Source organism: Muntiacus reevesi, chromosome 7 (genome assembly GCF_963930625.1).
Source record: "Muntiacus reevesi chromosome 7, mMunRee1.1, whole genome shotgun sequence".
In the NCBI taxonomy this organism is placed as follows: Eukaryota; Metazoa; Chordata; class Mammalia; order Artiodactyla; family Cervidae; genus Muntiacus; species Muntiacus reevesi.
Window position 1 is genome coordinate 18,770,321 of NC_089255.1, and position 6,233 is coordinate 18,776,553.

Here is a 6,233-nt window from a genome sequence, read left to right on the forward strand (position 1 = left end):
TTAAAACTCAGCATTCAGAAAACTAAGATCATGGCATCTGGTCCCATCACTTCGTGGCAAATAGATGGGGAAAGAATGGAAACAGTGACAGACTTTATTTTTGAGGGTTCCAAAATCACTGCAGTTGATGACGGCAGCCACGAAATTAAAAGACACTTGCTCTTTGGAAGAAAAGTTATTACCTACCTTGACAGCATATTAAAAAACAGAGACATTACTTTGCCAACAAAGGTCCATCTAGTCAAAGCTGTGGTTTTTCCAGTAGTCATGTATGGACGTGAGAGTTGGACTATAAAGAAAGCTGAGTGCAGAAGAATTGATGCTTTTGAACTGTGGTGTTGAAGACTCTTGAGAGTCCCTTGGACTGCAAGGAGATCCAACCAATCCATTCTAAAGGAAATCAGTCCTGAATATTCATTGGAAGGACTGATGCTGCAGCTGAAGTTCCAATATTTTGGTCACCTGATGGGAAGAACTGACTCATTAGAAAAAATTCTGATGCTGGGAAAGATTGAAGGCAGGATGAGAAGGGGATGACAGAGGATAAAGTGGTTGGATGGCATCACGGACTCAATGGACATGAGTTGGGCTAAACTCCAGGAGTTGGTGATGGACAGGGAGGCCTGGCGTGCTGCAGTCCATGGGTTTGCAAAGAGTTGACATGACTGAGCGACTGAACTGAACTGAACTAAACTGAACACATACAGAGTAACCAGCAGAATACCTGGAACTAGGATTTACTTCATAAATGGAAGCTGTTAACTGTGGTTGTTATGATTGTTGACCTCAGACATGGCCAGGCCTCCTTTCATCTTTAATCAGAATTGGGTGTCTTAGGGCTCCCCACATGCCCCTCTTTTCCATCAGCACTAAGAGGGAAAGGTTTATCTCTTATCTACTTACCTTCCTCATTCCCTTTTTTAGCAGCCATGAAATTAAAAGACATTTTGGTCCTTGACAAAACTATGACAAAGTGTGAAAAACCTTGACAAAGCTATGACAAACCCAGACAGCATATTAAAATGCAGAGACATCACTTTGCCAACAAAGGTCTGTATAGTTAAAGCTATGATTCTTCCTGTAGTCATGGACAAATGTGAGAGTTGGACCATAAAGAAGTCTGAGTACTGAAGAATTGATGCTTTCAAACTGTGGTGCTGGAGATGACTCTTGTGAGTCCCTTGGATTGCAAGGAGATCAAATCAGTCAATCCTAAAGGAGATCAACCCTGAACACTCATTGGAAGGACTGATGCTGAAGCTGAAACTCCAATAGTTTGGCCACCTGATGTGAAAAGTCAACTCATTGGAAAAGACCCTGATGCTGGGAAAGATTGAAGGCAAAAGGAGCAGGGGGCAACAGAGGACGAGATGGTTAGATAGCATCACGACTCAATGGACATAAGTTTGAGCAAACTCTAGGAGACAGTGGAGGACAGAGAAGCCTGGTGTGCTGCAGTCCATGGGGTCACAGAGAGTTGGACAGGACTTATCGATTGAACAACAGCACACATACACAAGGAAGGCTTTGGCCCTGAGTGATGTGAACAGATGACATATCTACCCCTCCTGAGCTGACTTCAGTCATAATGTTCCTAGTGACATTTTTTACATTTGAATATCCTTGGCATCTCCCTTCTTATTCTCTCTCCCTTTTGATGCCCCTCCTCTTCTCACCTGGCCTCTCAGCTTGTGCTCCAACACTGTCTTCATGTCAGTTTGTTACACCCATTGTGTATAATAACTGAAAAAAGTGAGGGATATAAAATAACAGGACTTGGAGCCTTAGTCACAGAGTGTAGAATTTCATAGTCACTGGGGAAGGAGTTGCCTCTGCTCCCGAAAACAGCTCACCAGCAAAGGCCCCAGAACAGCTTTGGAGAGCCAAGTATTCGTGGGAGTGTTTGAACAGAAGCACTTTGGGTAAGCATGGGAGGTCTGTCCCCATGAGTGAAATGTCAAAATCCGGTATTCCATAACCTTCTAGGATTTCCCCTCTTTACTTCCTCCCATATCACACCACTAGATCTTCTACTCATTGTGAATCATGTGAATCTCAGCTGGCTCATACTTGATTAGTCTTTTCCTGTCTTCACTTCTTTTCCCAACCAGTCTAGATCCTGTGGTCAGTTACTTTAAACACATTTTTGCCAATATGCTTGCCCTTTAAAATCACAAGCAGCCATCTGCCCTCTCTATTCTCCTGTCCTAAATTCGGATAAAGGAAATCATCCAGTCCTGCAGCACTGAGCTAGTGAGTGGACACTGTTTTGTTAGTCTAGCCCATGAGCCCTATTTGGGAATTAAAATTTCCACACTGACTCTTCAGATCTGCAGTCCCCAGGACCAGGCTTGTCTTCTGTGGCCTCTGGCATCCCAGCTGGAGTTTATCAAACTCTGAGTGATTTCCTAATCCAAACTGAGCTAAGCCAATGTTCTCTCCTGGGAAATTTGGATTAGGGCTGAGAGACTATGATTCTAACTGAACTGGTTTCTTGAGCAGAAGAGATATGAACTCATGAGTCATCCACCATCCCAACTATTGGGTTGGTCAAAATGTTCATATGGGTTTTTCCATACCATCTTACAGAAAAACCTGAATAAATTTTTTTGCCAACCCAATGTTTCAAAGAATGGAGAAAGGCTATCTCAGAGAGATAATGAAGACTGGAGAGGCAGAGACCAGAAATCATGAGACAACTCTTTTGTTCCTGAAGATGTCTCAAGTCCTTTCTCTTCCTTCCTTCCTTCCTTTCTGGCTGTGCTGGATCTTTGTTGCTGGACATTGGCTTTCTCTGGTGTGGTGTGCCAGCTTCTTGTGTGGTAGCTTCTCTCGTTGCAGAGCACAGGCTAAGTAGTTATGGTGTGCAGGCGTAGTTGCCCGGCGGCATGTGGACTCTTCCCAGACCAGGGATTGTACCTGTGTCTCCTGCATTGGCAGGCAGATTCATAATCACTGGATCACCAGGGAAGTCCTCCCAGGCCCTTTCTAAGGCCCTCTGACCTTGGAATCTATGCGTCACCTTTATCTAGAATAAATCATATAAGGAAACTTATCCTGGACACGATACAGAGTGACAACAAATTCACTGTCTCCTCAGCTATGCCCTGAGTGTACAGTCCTACACATCAGCTTGTGCCACCACCCCCCATTCTGCTTCATAGAGAAAATAAGGTCAGCGTGGAAGAATCTGGCTTATTGTGCAGCCCCCTCCAAACATTTGAATCTCCGCTACTCTTTCTCAGAAGTAATGAAGTCTCTCTTCAAATCCAAGCTAATCCTTTCTCTTAAAAATCCTTATAATTTGTTTTTCACTTCCTTTTGTCTCTTTGGGAATTTTGCTCCTTTATTTATATTCCTCTTTCATGGATAGTCAGCTTTGCCTCTCTCATACTCTCTGATCTCAGCATATAAACTTGATCAAATAGCCCAACCTAAAAAAAATCCAATTTTAATCCCACACACTACTGATCATTACACCATCCTTTTTCTTGTCTTCAAGCAAGCCTCTAAGTAGCTTACACTCTCCATATAGTGTCATATTCCTCTCCCCCAAACCTCTACTGAAAACATTCACCAAAGTTACAGATGACTTCTGAACTTTGAAACCCAATGGAAAATTTCAGGCTCAACAATAATTTGACCACTGATGTCAGTTGACATCCATGATTAGTAGTCCCTGCATCCTTTCCCTCTGTTGGCTCCTGTGAGCTGTGTTCTTCCAGTTTCTTCCCACATTTCACATGGTTCCTTCGTGACTGCCTTAGTAGATTTCTTTTCTGTCATTTACCACTTGTTATTGTTCAGTTGCTAAGTCATGTCTGACTCTTTGCGACCCCATGGGCTGCTGCATGCCAGGTTTCCCTGTCTTTCACTATCTCCCAGAATTTGCTCAAACTCATGTCCATTGAATCAGTGATGCTGTCTAACCATCTCATCCTCATTCACCATTTAAATAATTAAAAATACAGTTTAGTCAACACCCATTTCTCATTTCATCACTCTTTCCAGTGATCTCAATAGCACCCACCTGAAGCAGACCCTGATCATCTGGGGCTTTGCAGAATCTCATTACCCTTCCTGTGTTACAAGTCTTGGAGGTAAGCAGAGCCTGCCTTCCATGACAGACGCTGAAAAGATTGGGTCTTTGCTTTCCCAGATCTTTGGCAACTAAGACAGAGGCATGTGACCTAAGCTTGGCCAAATAGGTCCCAGGAAAATAGCTTCTGGAATATATGATTCCGAGAAATAGAACCGTGCAGAATGCATCCTGGTGGCGGTGGCCACTGTACTCTGTCCTGTGCTTGGGGGTTGTAGCGGTGTGGGTTTGGGTGGTGATGACAATGCCAATATTCTCACTGGGTTGGTCTATTTTGGCCTTTGCTCTGGTGGACTGGTCTCCAATTGCTCTCAGTTATTTTTCAAACTTGCATGTCCTGCTTGGCAATCCCATGACCCACCCAGTGCCCTCTCAAGAGATGGCTTCTCTGTTTAAATTGTCCTGTGTGACACGCTGACTGCAGGTGACTTGGACTCCCGAGTATTGATCTCCATTCTTTGCTTCTTGCATTTCCAGTTGCCTTTTAGACAACTCCACTTGTATATCTCACAGGCAAACTCATCTTTTCCCTCTCAATCTGCCTTTCTTTCATATTCTTAGCTTAGTAAATAGCACCTGTGACTTGTTCAGCCGGAACCCAGAAAGGGAAACATCTTAGATTTCTCCCACCTTCATGTAAACAGAACCAATTTTACCTCTTAATACATCTTAAATCAATCCCTCCTTTTAAAAAAATTATTTATTTACTTGGCTGTGTCGGGTCTTAGTTGCAGCATGTAGGATCTTCAATCTAAGTGAATCTTGCTGAAATCCAAATCTGATCATGTCATTCCTCTGTTAAAATTCTTCAATGGCTGTTTGTGGCCTTCAGGATAAAATCGGTACCCTTTCCATGACTCTGGCTCCTATTTGACCCTCAGCACTCCCTCACCTGTGTCCTATGCTCCAGCTAGGTCAACTGACACATTTTTACAGACCATGCAGGATGTGTTTTTACACCCTATGACTCCTTAGTGGGATTGACAGTTCCAGGGCCACCTCTGCTACCTCCCTGCTTCTATCCCAGAGATGATACATGACCTAATAGGCCATGTGGAGGACTCCATCCCCCTGACCAAAATGACTAGTTCAGGTGAGGCTTTGTGACCTAAGTAGAGCCAATCATAACCTTCCCCTTAAACTTCCTTGCTTTTGAGGCCATGGTGCCAGGAGCGCATGGGACTGAAGCTGCTGGCACCCAGCTCTCTATCGAATTGAGGAAGTGCGTTTATGGCAGGTAAGCGGATGGGACAAAGAATGAAGAGAAGCAGAGCCCTGAGAGATGAAATGAAAGAGGTCTGATGACATTTGTTTGAGCCCTTGAATTCAGTCCCGCCTGAAGTTATTAATAGCACTATACTTCTCAGCTACTTTCTTGCTTAAGCTGGTTTGTGTTGGTTCCTATTGCTTGTAATTCATCCAGTCCTAATATACAAATGGAATGGCATGTGCAGTCAACAGACTCTAGAATGTAGAGCTGGTAGAACTGAAGTGGAGACAGTGTGGGGCTCTGACAATTGTTGAATGGGAAGTTAGAAACCCCTGTTATGTGGTGTCAAGTCAGCTGGCTAAATGATCTTCTATTTTATCTGGATCTTTGGGTCATGTATCCATCCTAGATGGAGATTTCAGGGACACCCTGGACAAATATCGGGATGTTGCAGTATACTGGCCTCTCACAAGATTTCTGGTAAGGTCCTGAAGTTTATCTGCTTCCATGCTAGTAGAACCAACCACAGGCAGCTTTGTCTAGAGTTCCTTTTTTGCCTGTGACTGGCTAGCTAGACAGCCAAGGGTTAGACAATCACGTGTGTTATAGATCATAAAAGCCAGATCCTCTGCCCCAAACTAAAATGAATGAGAACAAGGGTGGAGAGGTGGGATAGCCTGCAGGAGATACTGGAGCTTAGGGTCTGGGAAGTTCTAGAGAAAAGGCCTGGTCCTCCAAGCCACAGCTGAATGTGTCTTTTTTTTTCTCCCCAATTAAATACTGTGTATTTTGCTTAAAATTTAGACAGTCCTGGGGGCTCTGGTGTCTGGGGACCTTGGCTGTTAATCCTGTGGGAGAGAGTGAGGTGCATTGGTCACAAACCTGATGTGCCTTTCCAGACTCCCTCAGCCACCTCCTTCTCTC